The 14,167-nt window shown below is 34.7% G+C and overlaps 1 long non-coding RNA gene across 2 annotated transcripts in view; it reads left to right on the top strand.

Moving 5' to 3' along the window:
• Window positions 1-11,726, top strand: part of LOC147367084 (uncharacterized) — a 555,865-nt gene extending 544,139 nt beyond the window's left edge. For both annotated transcript variants that reach the window (XR_015169162.1, XR_015169161.1), the window contains one exon: window positions 11,551-11,726. This is a non-coding gene — a long non-coding RNA (uncharacterized LOC147367084). The remainder of the gene's footprint in view (window positions 1-11,550) is intronic.
• Window positions 11,727-14,167: the final 2,441 nt, after the last annotated feature.

Raw genomic sequence — 14,167 nt, 5'->3', positions numbered from 1 at the left:
ATGAATTGCCAGTCCAGGTTCAATGCATGATACAGGGTGTTCGGGGCTGGTGCACTGGGTTGACCCAGAGGGATGGGATGGGGAGTGAGGTGGGAGGGTGGTCCAGGGTGGGAACACATGTACACCCATGGCAGATTCATGTCAATATATGGCAAAATCAATACAATATTGTAAAGTAAAAAAATAAATAAATAAAACTGAGATTAAAAAAGAAAAAAAAAGAACAATGAGTTCTTGCCAAAGGTCACAAGTTATGCACTCAGGGCTTCCGTGGTGGCTCACCTGGTAAAGAATCTTCCTGCAATGTGGGAGACCTGGGTTTGATCTCTGGTTGGGAAGATCCCCTGGAGAAGGGAAAGGCTACCCACTCCAGTATTCTGGCCTGGAGAGTTCCATGGGTTTGCAAAAAGTCAGACATGGCTGAATGACTTTCACTTCACGTATGTACTCTATGCTATGCTATGCTAAGTCACTTCAGTCGTGTCCGACTCTGTGCGACCCCATAGACGGCAGCCCACCAGGCTCCCCTGTCCCTGGGATTCTCCAGGCAAGAACACTGGAGTGGTTTGCCATTTCCCTCTCCAATGCATGAAAGTGAAAAGAGAAAGTGAAGTCGCTCAGTCGTGTCCGACTCTTAGCGACCCCATGGACTGCAGCCCACCAGCCTCCTCCATCCATGGGATTTTCCAGGCAAGAGTACTGGAGTGGGTCTAGGCAAAGTCTAATTTTTATTGTTTCAGAATAGCAGTTTAGTAGGAAAAAAAAGAAAATAATAACGAAAGCACAATAGTGGTAATGAAACCAACACTGAGGTTTGTAATAAAATCACTTAAAACCAGAGATACTAAGAAAATCTTAAAAGAAGGTGGAGAAAAAAGACATATGCCAAGGAGAAAAACATACATCAAAATGAAAGCAGACTTCAGAAACTATAAAACCAGAAGACAATGGCATAAGATCTTTAAGATGCTAAATGAAAAATATTTCTTGACCTAGAATTATTGCATGTATCACAATATCTTTCAAACTCACAGGCAAAGATATGTTTCGGACCAAAAAAAAAAAAATTGTGAGAATTAAGAAGATTCATACTAAAAGTAATACTTAAGGAAAATATTCAGACAGAAATTAATTGGTACCAAATATATATTTGAATCTGCAAAAAGAATGAGAATGCTGGAAATGGTAAATATTTGAATGTTGTTCAGTTGCTAAGTCATGTCTGACTCTTTGCAACCCCATGGTCTGCAGCCTGGCAGGCTTCTCTGTCCATGGGGATTCTCCAGGCAAGAATATTGGAGAGGGTTGCCATTTCCTTCTCCAAAATATTTAAATAAACCTTCAAGTATTTAAAGAAGATATATGTTCTCACTTTAAAAAATTTCTGTAGCAGATCATTTCCTGGTCATTATTAACAAATTTACTTAACATTTACTATTAAGAAGTAATAATGCATGGTGACATTTATAGAATTAGCAGAAATAAAACATATGACAACAATACAACCAAAGAGGAAAAGCGAATATGGAGTTACATTCTTATAAAATTTTTACACTGTATTTGAAGTGATAATAATGTCATCTTAATTTAGAATCTGATAAGTTAAAGATGAATATGGTAAACTCTAAAGCAATTACTAATAAGAAAAAAGAACAATGTGAGTTAACTAACAGTAAAGATACAATAGAATCATAATATTAATCTTATAACATCATTAATATAAAAATGCAGAAATATTTGATAAGAGAAAGATCAGATGGAACAAATAGAAAATGGCTTTAACTTGTCTTATTGATAGCCACATTGAATATATTGTGTCATCCAATACTAAAGGCCAATACTAAATTTAGGTATTAGGGACATATATGTTCAGGCCAAATTGAAATGTGATATGAGTATAAAACATGCATTGGCTATCAAAAACTTAGTATGAGTTAATCTCATGTAAAATATTCAGTATTATATTTTTACATTGATTGTTTAAATGAGAATATTTTTGGATATATTTGGATAAATAAAGCAAAGTATTTTAACCATTTTTGGTTAAATGTTTTAACCGTTTTTGGTGTGTCTACTAAATTTTTTTAAAATTACATATATGTGACTACTATTTGTGGCTCACATTTTATTTTCATTGGATAGCACTGGCCCAAATACTCCAATTAAAAGTAAATATTGTCAGATTGGATGAAAACCAAAACCTATATATATATATATATGTTGTCTACAGGAAACCCACTTTAAGTATTAAAATAGAAATGTTAAAGAATGGAAAAAGTTATAACATGAAAACACCCCTTAGATGAAAGCTAAAGTGCTCATATTATATCAAACCAAGTTGACCTCCGAACAAGGAAAAATGCCAGGACCAAGAGAGACGTTATATATTAATAAAGAGGTCAATTTATCAAGAAGCTATAATAATTCTAAATTCAGTAAGAGAAGTTTGAAATATGTGAATAAAAATTAACAGTAGACTGACATCTTAAGAAATGCTAAATCAAGCTAAAATGATTCATTCATGCTGAAGAAATGACACCAAATTCAAACTGGATCCTCAGAAAGAAATGGTAAATATAAGGGTAAATGGAAAACAGTATTTCTCTTCATATACTTTTACAGTAAAAAATGGACTTTATTGGATTTATAATCTGTGTAGGCTTATTTATACATGTAGTTGTACTGTGTCTACAATTTACATGAATTGGTACAATTTTAACTCTATGTTGGTTAGGAAAAAACTAAATATTTGCACTGTAATCCATCGAGTTAAGAAAAAAGAAAGGGAAAAAGCTATAGTTAATAAGACAGTAGATAAAATAAAATTTTTAAAGTATTCAAAAATCAAAATCAAATGAGAAAAGGGGGAATAGAGTAACCAAAAAAGGAGGGGATAAATGAAAAAAACTGCATGGCAGATCTAAATTGAATCATATCAATAATTATATTAAATATTAAGAAACTAAACATCCAAATTAAAAACTGTCTAAATGGATAAAAGACCCAACAATATATCATCTAACAGACACAGTTTAAGTACTAATACATAGAAAAGTGCTGCAATTCTAACATAAGCACAGCCCTGTTAATAAGAGATTTACTTAGTAAGTGGCTAATGAGGAGAAATATATTTAGCATGCCAAAAGTAAGCAAAAGAAGGCTGTAGTGGCAGTATTAATAATAGATAAAACTGACCTTAACACAAAGTATATTCCTAAAAATAGAGATTTCATAACGATAACTCATTTCATTAGGAAGACAAAATTATCATAACTATGTGCTTAAGAATAAAGTTTAAACATATGAAGCAAAAATGAACAGGATTAAAGAAACAGATAATTGGAAAAATCAAGATTTTGATAGAGAGTTTCTCCTCTTTAAGAAATTGATAGAGAAACTAGACTTTAAACAACCAAAACCAATTCACCTTCAAAGAAGCTAAAGTATAAAATAATTCAATATATACACATGTAGATATGTATATAAAAGTGAAAATAAAAATTTAATCCTTAAAAAGTTTTGGCTCTCTACATTTTGTGTTTCATATCAGAAGATAAAACAATGTCTTTTATATAAAACAACAAGAACTAGATTTACTTTCTTTTATTCTGATGTCTTTGTAAATAGTCATTTTCTATTTTGATTAACCTTGAAAACATTCAGACATCAGGGCAAAGAATAGCAAATATATGACATTTTATTAAGCCCTGTTCTAAACTAAGTCAACACCACCTTTACTTCACCTTCTTACTTAGAAGTTAATGGCAAAAAAGTTAATGGCTAAAACTGACAGTAGTTTTTGAAAATGAAAAATCAGAAAGCATCTCAAATTCAAAATCTTTCAGGCATGAGAAATATAATTTTGCTTTATGTCTCATAGTCTGGCTGGAATGTTTGCTTTTCACTGTTAAGTCTGGGATGTATCTAGTCGTTGCAATGCACCATAACCTTTTTATATGGAAAACATGCTTCTTATACAGTGGTCAGTATGGTATGACATTTGAGTAGGCACAAAGTGAAAAAAAGAAAATTCTTAAAAACATCATCAGATCAGATCAGTCGCTCAGTCGTGTCTGACTCTTTGTGACCCCATGAATCGCAGCACGCCAGGCCTCCCTGTCCATCACCGCCTCCCTGTCCATCACCAACTCCCGGAGTTCACTCAAACTCATGTCCATCAAGTCAGTGATGCCATCCAGCCATCTCATCCTCTGTCGTCCCCTTCTCCTCTTGCCCCCAATCCCTCCCAGCACCAGAGTCTTTTCCAATGAGTCAACTCTTTGCATGACATGGCCAAAGTACTGGACTTTCAGCTTTAGCATCATTCCTTCCAAAGAAATCCCTTCTGATCTCCTTCAGAATGGACTGGTTGGATCTCCTTGCAGTCCAAGGGACTCTTAAGAGTCTTCTCCAACACCACAGTTCAAAAGCATCAATTCTTCAGCACTCAGCCTTCTTCACAGTCCAACTCTCACATCCATACATGACCACAGGAAAAACCATAGCCTTAACTAGACGAACCTTTGTTGGCAAAGTAATGTCTCTGAGTTTGAATATGCTATTTAGGTTGGTCATAACTTTCCTTCCAAGGAGTAAGCATCTTTTAATTTCATGGCTGCAGTCACCATCTGCAGTGATTTTGGAGCTCAGAAAAATAAAGTCTGACACTGTTTCCCCATCTATTTCCCATGAAGTGATGGGACTGGATGCCATGATCTTGGTTTTCTGAATGTTGAGCTTTAAGCCAACTTTTTCACTCTCCACTTTCACTTTCATCAAGAGGCTTTTGAGTTCCTCTTCACTTTCTGCCATAAGGGTGGTGTCATCTGCATATCTGAGGTTATTGATATTTCTCCCGGCAATCTTGATTCCAGCTTGTGTTTCTTCCAGTCCAGTGTTTCTCATGATGTACTCTGCATATAAGTTAAATAGACAGGGTGACAATATACAGCCTTGATGAACTCCTTTTCCTATTTGGAACCAGTCTGTTGTTCCATGTCCAGTTCTAACTGTTGCTTCCTGACCTGCATACAAATTTCTCAAGAGGCAGGTCAGGTGGTCTGGTATTCCATCTCTTTCAGAATTTTCCACAGTTTCTTGTGATCCACACAGTCAAAGGCTTTGGCATAGTCAATAAAGCAGAAATAGATGCTTTTCTGGAACTCTCTTGCTTTTTCCATGATCCAACGGATGTTGGCAATTTGATCTCTGGTTCCTCTGCCTTTTCTAAAACCAGCTTGAACATCAGGAAGTTCACGATTCACATATTGCTGAAACCTGGCTTGGAGAATTTTGAGCATTACTTTACTAGCGTGTGAGATGAGTGCAATTTTGCGGTAGTTTGAGTATTCTTTGGCATTGCCTTTCTTTGGGATTGGAATGAAAACTGACTTTTTCCAGTCCTGTGGCCACTGCTGAGTTTTCCAAATTTGTTGGCATATTGAGTGCAGCACTTTCACAGCATCATCTTTCAGGATTTGGAATAGCTCAACTGGAATTCCATCACCTCCACTAGCTTTGTTCGTAGTGATGCTTTCTAAGGCCCACTTGACTTCACATTCCAGGATCATCAACCCCTCACAATACCAAATATTGGCATAGTGGGGGAAGCAATCTGTGTTGTTAATTAGGTCTAACACCAATTTTGTATTAATTTGATTTCTTTTTCTCTTAGCCATGTGAGTGATATGCATATGCCCCCTCCCTTACCTGATAGCTCAGTTGGTAAAGAATCTGCCTGCAATGCAGGAGACCTGGGTTCGATCCCTGGGTTGGGACGATAAGATCCCCTGGGGAAGGGAAAAGCTACCCACTCCATGGGGGCAGTCCATGGGGGTCACAAAGAGTGGAACAGGGCTGAGCGACTTTCACTTTTTCCTTTACAACCATTTCCCCCTCCTTTTACAACTGGCACTTTTGGTTGGTGAAATGTGTAGAGTTTTCCTGTTGCTGGTCCCAAATCTGGCATTATTTCTGACAGTCATTTTATTTGGATTAAATCCAAACATTTTAGAAGACTGAAGTAAATTAATTGTGTTATCTATTTCAATAAAAGAGCCACCGTAGCCAAGCCAACATAAACAGGCTATAACAGTAATGGCCAATTTAAAGGTTCATTAACAAATACCAGTAGTAACACTATAATTTCCAACCTTTTATCACTCAAATATGAAACAACAGGCATTGAAGACACCAGAGAAAAGACTATGTCATACTGCAGACTGTAGTTGATCAGCTTTTTACTTATCATTATAAACTTCCAAAATATAAGTTAAGTTCTAGCTGTCTTGCTAATTTTCAGATTTAATTGTGCCCCCAAAATGATGACAGTATTTTAGTTGTTCTTTTTTGTGCTTCATTCCCATTTGTCTCCTCTGGGAAACACTTACTTTCTGATCATTTACCCTCCTTAACGAATCTCCTTGTTTAATTGTTTAAAATGCTCTATATAGTTTTAAGTGAGTTTGGAGCCTCAATGTTTACTTCACTTATTCACAGTGTGATGGTGGAAAGATGTAGGAGAAACAAAAATGACAGGGGTTTCCTAGAATTTAGGTATTGTTTCTGCCCTCTCTTCTGGGCAGAAACGAAGCCGTAGCCACAGGTAAGCTGAGCGCCACCTTACAAAAACAACTGGCTGTAACTTGTGTACAAGAAAAAGCTAAAAGTTAAAGTGACAAATTGGGAAAAATTATTCACAAAACCCTGTAGATTAATAATATTTATTATTCATCTGCTAGACATTTGTGAATGTTTTCCTAGTTTTATTAGTAACATTAATCATTTCTCTGCAAAAGACTTTTAACCTTTCAAGTGGCAATTTGAAAGCTCTTAAGAAGTGAAAATTGATTAAAATTTATAAAAAAAAATATAGAGGAAGAAATATAAACACAAACATAGGAATGACTTTTCACTCTTATCTACGCCTTCATTTATAATAATAGTACAAAAAGAACAGCACACAATTTTCACTCGTCCTCTTAGCAATGAAAATTGAGTAATAGTATTTGGTACTGTTGAGGGTGGAATGAGACCGGAAAAGTAAGTGTGAATGGTGCTCAGGGCCAATGGGATATTTATGCACTCTCTCTTTTGACATTCAGCTGCAGGGAACCAGACATTGTAAAACTCTAGTGAGATAGTCATGTTTATTAAACAATTGTTTGAAGTATAAATATGTATAATATTTTTGATATGTATTTGGTATGTGCTGTGTTAATTTTAAAAGTGAATCAACTCTTACATTTTAGTGTGAGGAAACAATCACATGTTTAGACAAAAACTTAACTACTAAGTTGATTCATAACGTAATAGTATATAGTAATAGAAAGTCAGATATAATCTAGATAGCCAAAAGTATGGCTTAAACGAACCTGACAATCTTTATGATGGCATGTCATACAAACAGTGAAAGAGAATATCAGGGAATATTTATTAACATGAGAAAACATCTATATTGTGTTTGTTGTTAAAATTGGAGGGAAAATTGTTTATAATATAAGCATGATTTTGTCAAAAGATATATATTATGTAATTACATACATATTCATGTAATTATATAAAAATATATAAAGTATATTTTTATATATTCATATTTAAGGCCAAAAGGAAATTATGGTCTCTATCACCGCTTATATTCGTCCACTCAAACTGTTAAAATGCCATAGACTGGGTGGATTAAACAACAGAAATATATTTCTCATAGTTCTGGAGGCTGGAAGTCTGAGATGAGGGTACTGGAAAGGTAGGTGTCTGGTGAGAAGTCTTTTGTAGATGGCTACTTTCTCACTGTGTCTTCACATGGAGGAAAGAAAGAACTCTTTTTATAAGGACACTAATTCCATCATGAAGGGTCTTACCCCATCCCCCATCATCTCATCCTAACCTAATTTCCTGCCTATGTCCATACGTTCAGATAGCATCACCATGGGATTTAAGGCTTTAATGTATGAATTTGACAGATACACATACAGTGTAACTTAACACTTCACAGATAACTTATAATTTCTTCTTAAACAAAGTAATCATATTCCATAGAGTCTAAATAGGTTAATTTTTATATTAAACAATATTAAAAACAGTTGAAATATTAAGATTCTAAATGGCACAATGATGAACCTGGTTTCACTGTACACTTTTGAGCATTTAACAAAGCTTCCCTTGATCACCTCTCTCATATTCAGGAGCTCTTTGAGAACAAAATGACAATCACTAGGAATCCTATTTCTTAGTTATGCAGATTAAGACTTCAAATAAGAGTCATAATTTAATCAGGATGCATAGTTGCTACTGGGGCAAAATTGGGAAATGAATATTTTTAGATTCTTAATGTTATATACACTATAGCAGTCCAGCTATGTTTCCAGTAAAATATCTTGGAACACAGTCCATGACTAAGACAGATCAGGCTTTTCCTTCAAACATTAATTACTCAAGTAAGAAAGTGCCAATGAGAAAATGGTGCCAACTACAGGTATCACATGGGGACAAGAAAGAGCCTGCCAGGAAACCCTTCTTAAAACTTTACAGCCCAGTTATATTTTTCCTAATGTATGGGAAACAAAATCATGAAGAAAAAGAATAAGGAAGAAAGAGGAGAGAAAGGAAGGAAAAAGGAAGAAAATGAGAAACAAAGAAAGGGAAGGAAAGAAGGAAAGACAGGAGGAAGGAGAGAAAAGAGAAAACAAGTGATATGAGGTTTAGCCCACAATTCAAAAGTTAATCCTATTAGGGGAAGAACTACATAAGCCAAATTTCACTGGTTGAAATTTCTACTTAATTAATTACAAAATTGTATGAGAAGATGCTTTGGACTTACTTAGCTTCCTTATTTGTTTTTGTTGGCTTAATAAACATCCTTTGGAAAGAGAATGCACATTTGGAGCCCTGTATACCTCTACCCTCTCCAGTATACTCTGCCCACTTCTGCCACTAAGGAGGCAGAAGCTATTGGTGCCGAAGTGCTGGTAGCACACTCAGGGCAGACAGTATCCTTTAAAGACCACAGCCTGCTGGAAAGCAGAGTTGCTGGAAAAAGCAAGCTCCTAGTAGCTAAATCAGAACACTTTTCTTCTTTTTCTCCCTATGTTGGTCACCCTGGGAAACACTTTAAAAAAATCAACCCTGTTTAAATGTAATTTACATAAATATTACTGTTTTAAGTGTATAGCTTGGTGAATTTTGACAGATGTAATCATCCAGGTAGCTACTGGCACAAACAAGATGTTCTTTCCTTCACTCCCAAACTTTCCCTTATACCCCTTCCCAGTTATCTTTCTTATCTCCAACACCATTCTGTTACTCTGAATTAGATTTGTCTCTTAGGAACTTTCATATAAATAGACTGGACTGTTTTGTGTTTAGCATTTTGTAATTAGAATGTTTTTGGGATTCATTCATACTGTTGGATATATCACTAGTTTATTCCTTTGTTTTACTGCTCTTTCCTGTATAGTTGATACATTTTCTATTTTTTTGTCTAGTCTTACTGCTCAAGGCCTTTAGTCAAATAAGTGATAAGAACATCCTTGCCTTATCCCCAATTTCAGGGGGAAATCATTAACTCTTTCAACACTAAATGCTTGGCATAGGGTTTTTATACATGCCCTTTATCAGGCTGAGGAACTTACTTTCTATTTTTAGTTAGATAATTTTAACACATTTGGGTGTTTAAGTGTTTTAATTTTTTCTTACGTCTGTTGAACTGATCATATAATTTTTCTGTTCAAATAATGAATAAGGTGAACAAAATGGATTTTTATGAGTTATTATTCAACCTTGCAATTCCATTAGAAACTCCAGTTGCTCATTTTACATATTGTCAAGTTCAATTTGTTATTATGTTTTAAGGGAGTTTTGATCTATGTCCATAAAGGATATTAATCTGCAGTTTGCTTGCTTATAAATGTTTTTGTCTTGGTTTAACAGAGTAATACTGGCCTTATAAAATCAGTTAGGAAGTATTTCTTTCACTTCTATTTTCCAAAACATTTTGTTTGGGATTATTGCTCTTCTTCCTTAAAGTTGGACGGAATTCATCAGAGAAATTATGTAGTCTAGAATTTTATTTGTAGGGGACTTTTAAAGTAAAACTCAAATATTCTTAGTAGTTAAAAGCTAGGGTTTTACAAAGAATTTGGCGTGTCATCTGGTTTGCCAAATGTACTTGCCCAAAGATTTGATAACATCTCTCATTATCAGATTAATGTCTATAGGTTCTGTAGTTATATTCTTTCTGTTTCATTCCTGATAGCTAAAATCTGTGACTTTTCCATTTTCTTCTTGATAAATCTAGCCAGACATTTTTCAGATTCATTTTTTCCTTCAATTACCAATTTATGGTTATGTTAATTTTCTCTATGATCTGAGCCACCAGGGATGCACTTATCTTTTAAAATGTTCTTCCTTCTACTTAATTTGGGTTTACTTTATGCTTCATTTTTTAGCTTCTTAAGGTAGAACCTTAAGATAATAGATTCTATATTTTCAATATAAGAATATTAAATCTATACATTTTCCTGTAAGAAATATTTTAGCTGCGCCCCACAATTTTTTTATGTTTTCATGTTTTTAAATTATTTTCCAATTTCCCTTGTGATTTTCTTTTTCCTTTGACTCACGGGTTATTCTGCAACATTTTGCAGACTGCCAAATTATAGAGTATTCTTCTATATATCCCACTAATGTCCTTTTTCTGGTCCATGATAAAATCCAGGTTCTCTCATTTCATTTAGTTGTCATGTCACCATGTCTTCTGACAGTTCCTTAGACATTTAAAAAATTAAATTAAATTAAAACATTAATTTTTTAAATGTTCTTCAGACATTTAAAAAATTAAAACAACAACAACAACATTGAAACTGGGCAGGTCATTTACTTTTGTTCATTTATTTTTATAGAATACCTCTAAACTTTAATTCTTCTGGTGTTTTCTCATAATTATATTAAAATTAAATATTTTTTGGTAAAAAACACCACAGAATGGATGTTATGTCCTACTCAGTGCATCATATAAGAAACTATATGTTTTTTATGTATTTTGTGACTAGTAACATTAAATTTAGTCACTTGGTTAAGGTGGCATCTCCACCGTAATGTTACCATTTTATAATGACATATATTGTGGGGAGATACCTCAACACTATGCAAATAGTTTCTCAATATACCTACGTCACTAATTTTAACATTTCTCAAAGGTTCTGCCTTGTAATGATTATTACTGAAAATTGATGGTTTTCTATTTTCTTTAGTCCTATATTCAGTGATTAAAGTTTTACTGTAAGAAAGAGCTGGCATTTGTGATTTTTTCCCCTTTTTTGTTGATGTATTCAATTATTTATATTAGTATGAACTCATAGATATCTTCTTCTCTAGGTTATAAATCTAACACTATCATTATTTTACAGCTCAAATTTTCCCAGATCTGGCTATGAGAGCTCCTTCATGTTGAGTTCTGTGTCTTCTTCAAATATCTCCATTATTGTTTTGAGAGCACTTTCTTACTTTCTGGCATCAAAATAACCCCGACTCATCTTACATTTTCCTTGCCAGATCCTGATGCGGAATGTTTCTCCAAGGAGCTTGATTCCTTTCATTAGAGAACAAATTCTCATTGCTACTTCAGTGGCATTGCTTCTAGGCCCTTTTGCTGGAGGAGGTAGGAAATATATATGTATATCAACTCGTACATTCATGCACATCTATGTTTCTACATTTATCTACCTGTCTGAGTACTAAAAACATACCACATGCTTTTCCCCCTAGTCTAATACTACAGCATTCATTCTAGCCTTCCCCTTTCCCTCATTTGTATCAATAACTATTTTCTGACAGTAGACACCCAGGCTTTTATTATCCACCATATATTTACTTTTTGCTCACTCCTACCACACACACAAAGTAATTTAACATCTAAAAACTCATAACCTTGTGAAAAACACACTTCCAAAGTGGAGTCTAATATTGTTCACACAGTTCTTTTTTGTCTTTAGCCTTACAGATATAGTCAATGTGTATGTGTGTGTGTGTGTGTTTGTGTGTTTAAGACTTCTTTGGTTAGTTCTTTTCTGCCCCAATCTAATCAATGTGATTATATTTATCATTTTGTAATAGAGTTAAGTTTGTTAACACTTTGAATTTTATTTTGCATGTACCATATTCTGACAGGTTTTAATCATTTATTTTGAGAATATGGGAAACACTGTCACCATTCTGAGTCGTAGCTCAAAATATACTCAACAAAGAGTCACTTCTTCCTCTTCTGTCATATTTCATTTCCAGTTGTGCTCTGAGGGTGAATTGTCTCAAATGTTTCAAAATTACTTTTCCTATATATTAATATCTTTTGCACAGAAAAGCATGCATACGTATTTCTTAAGTCCTATTTTTTCTTATTGTATACTAAGGAGAGTCTTTTGCACTTTGCTTTTTATCACTTACTAGTTTATTATGTTCAATATCAAAATAGTTAAATATTGGTATAAGAGCTCCAATAACATCCTTTTTCTCTAGAGAAAATCCTTCTCGTCTCTGATTTTGTTCCAGTCGTCTGATTTACTCCTGATTGTGGCTCGTGTTGTCTTGCTTCTTGGCGTGCTTAGTACTTTTATGTTGGAGTCATGTCGGCACTGCTGTTTTCCTTGAAAGAGTGTTGTCCTTTGATCCGGCAGGCAGTTTAAGCTACTTGAAGATCTGCTTGATCTCTTTAAGGCCTCTTGTTAAGCTTTGTTATGGTTGGCCTAGAGTAGGCTTCATTCCAGATAGTTTAGCTCTACTACTAATGCATGACCCCGTGGGCTATCACCAGGGACCCTCAGTGGCCTGATCAAATGTCTTTCTACTTTCTCTGAACTCTGCGATTGTTCAGCTTACAAGTTACTGACTAGTCTTTGTTCAGCCTCATGAACTTGAACTCTATACATATAACTGATTAGTTCTCAGCAAAAATGCAAGGGTACCCCAAGCATGTTTCTGAAGCTTTTTCTCTTTGTACTTCTTTGTCTGGAACTTTGCTGTGCAATCTCAGTATGCTCCTCCACGGTTTCTATATCCTCAACTTAGCAAGACTTTGAGGATTTGCTTGGACTCCCTCTTCCTATGCCCATGATTCAAAAAACACAACCAAGCAGAAAATGGGTCCTCATAGGCTAATCTTGTTTCCTTTCTCTCAAGGTTCCCTGTTTCTTCTGTCTATTGTACAATGACTGAAAACAATTGAGGCATATATCTTATTCAGCTAAGTTTTTACCTCACAAAAGCAACTTTGGTTTCAATTTTTACATCAAGCTTGAAGGCTGAAGTTTGCCCTTCCTGAGTCATTGATAATCAGATTATAAGCAGCACCCACTAGCCAGTATGCCACCTTTGTGCATCCTGGGATCAGTTATCCATTCTTTAAGATGCTTAGTCACCATTCACCAATTGTGGCAATAAATAGTATGCCAGTCTCTGATGACTGTGATGTGAATAGTGCTCTGCGGCTGTGAGATGTATAACCTAAACCTACACAAGTAATGAATTTTCGCTCTGGAAGGATTCTAGAAAGAGAGAAGAATTATTGATGCTACATCCTGAGAATGCATTATGGAATTTTACTTGCAGAATAAAATGGGCACTGTGATCTTATATTTTTGTTAGAGGCTATGATGACTTGAAAGAATTCTTAAAACAGATTAGAAACATCTTGACTACAAAAAGAAATAGATATATAGGTCAAGAAGTATGAGAAGCTAATAAATATAAACTTCGAGAGGAACGTTTTAAGAAACCAGTCAAATGGTTGGATGCTGGAAACTAAACTACAGAGTGTGATGCAATGAAGACATTAGGGATTCCTAGAATGTATATAATTACACACACACACACACACACACACTATATATATATCTTTGTATACACACAAAGATTATGTATATTAATATTATGTATGTGCCTATAGAATCACACATAATAGTTACTCCTTGAGTCATTTTTATTTACAGGAAATCAATTTAAATAAGCAACAGAAAAACTGCCTTAACTGGGATCAAAAGGCAAAAATTAGATCTGAAACTGTGGAGAACCTGTCTCTCTTGATGCTCCTGGTGGTTGACAAGTGAGCTATGGGATTGAAACCTTTTTTAAACCCACTAGCAGACTAAATAATTCTCTGTCCTTAGCATCTTCTTGA

The sequence above is a fragment of the Bos grunniens genome, chromosome 8 (genome assembly GCF_055505025.1).
Source record: "Bos grunniens cultivar Pamir isolate PY7600 chromosome 8, Bosgru_T2T1.0, whole genome shotgun sequence".
In the NCBI taxonomy this organism is placed as follows: Eukaryota; Metazoa; Chordata; class Mammalia; order Artiodactyla; family Bovidae; genus Bos; species Bos grunniens.
This window is presented reverse-complemented; position numbering and strand designations above follow the sequence as displayed.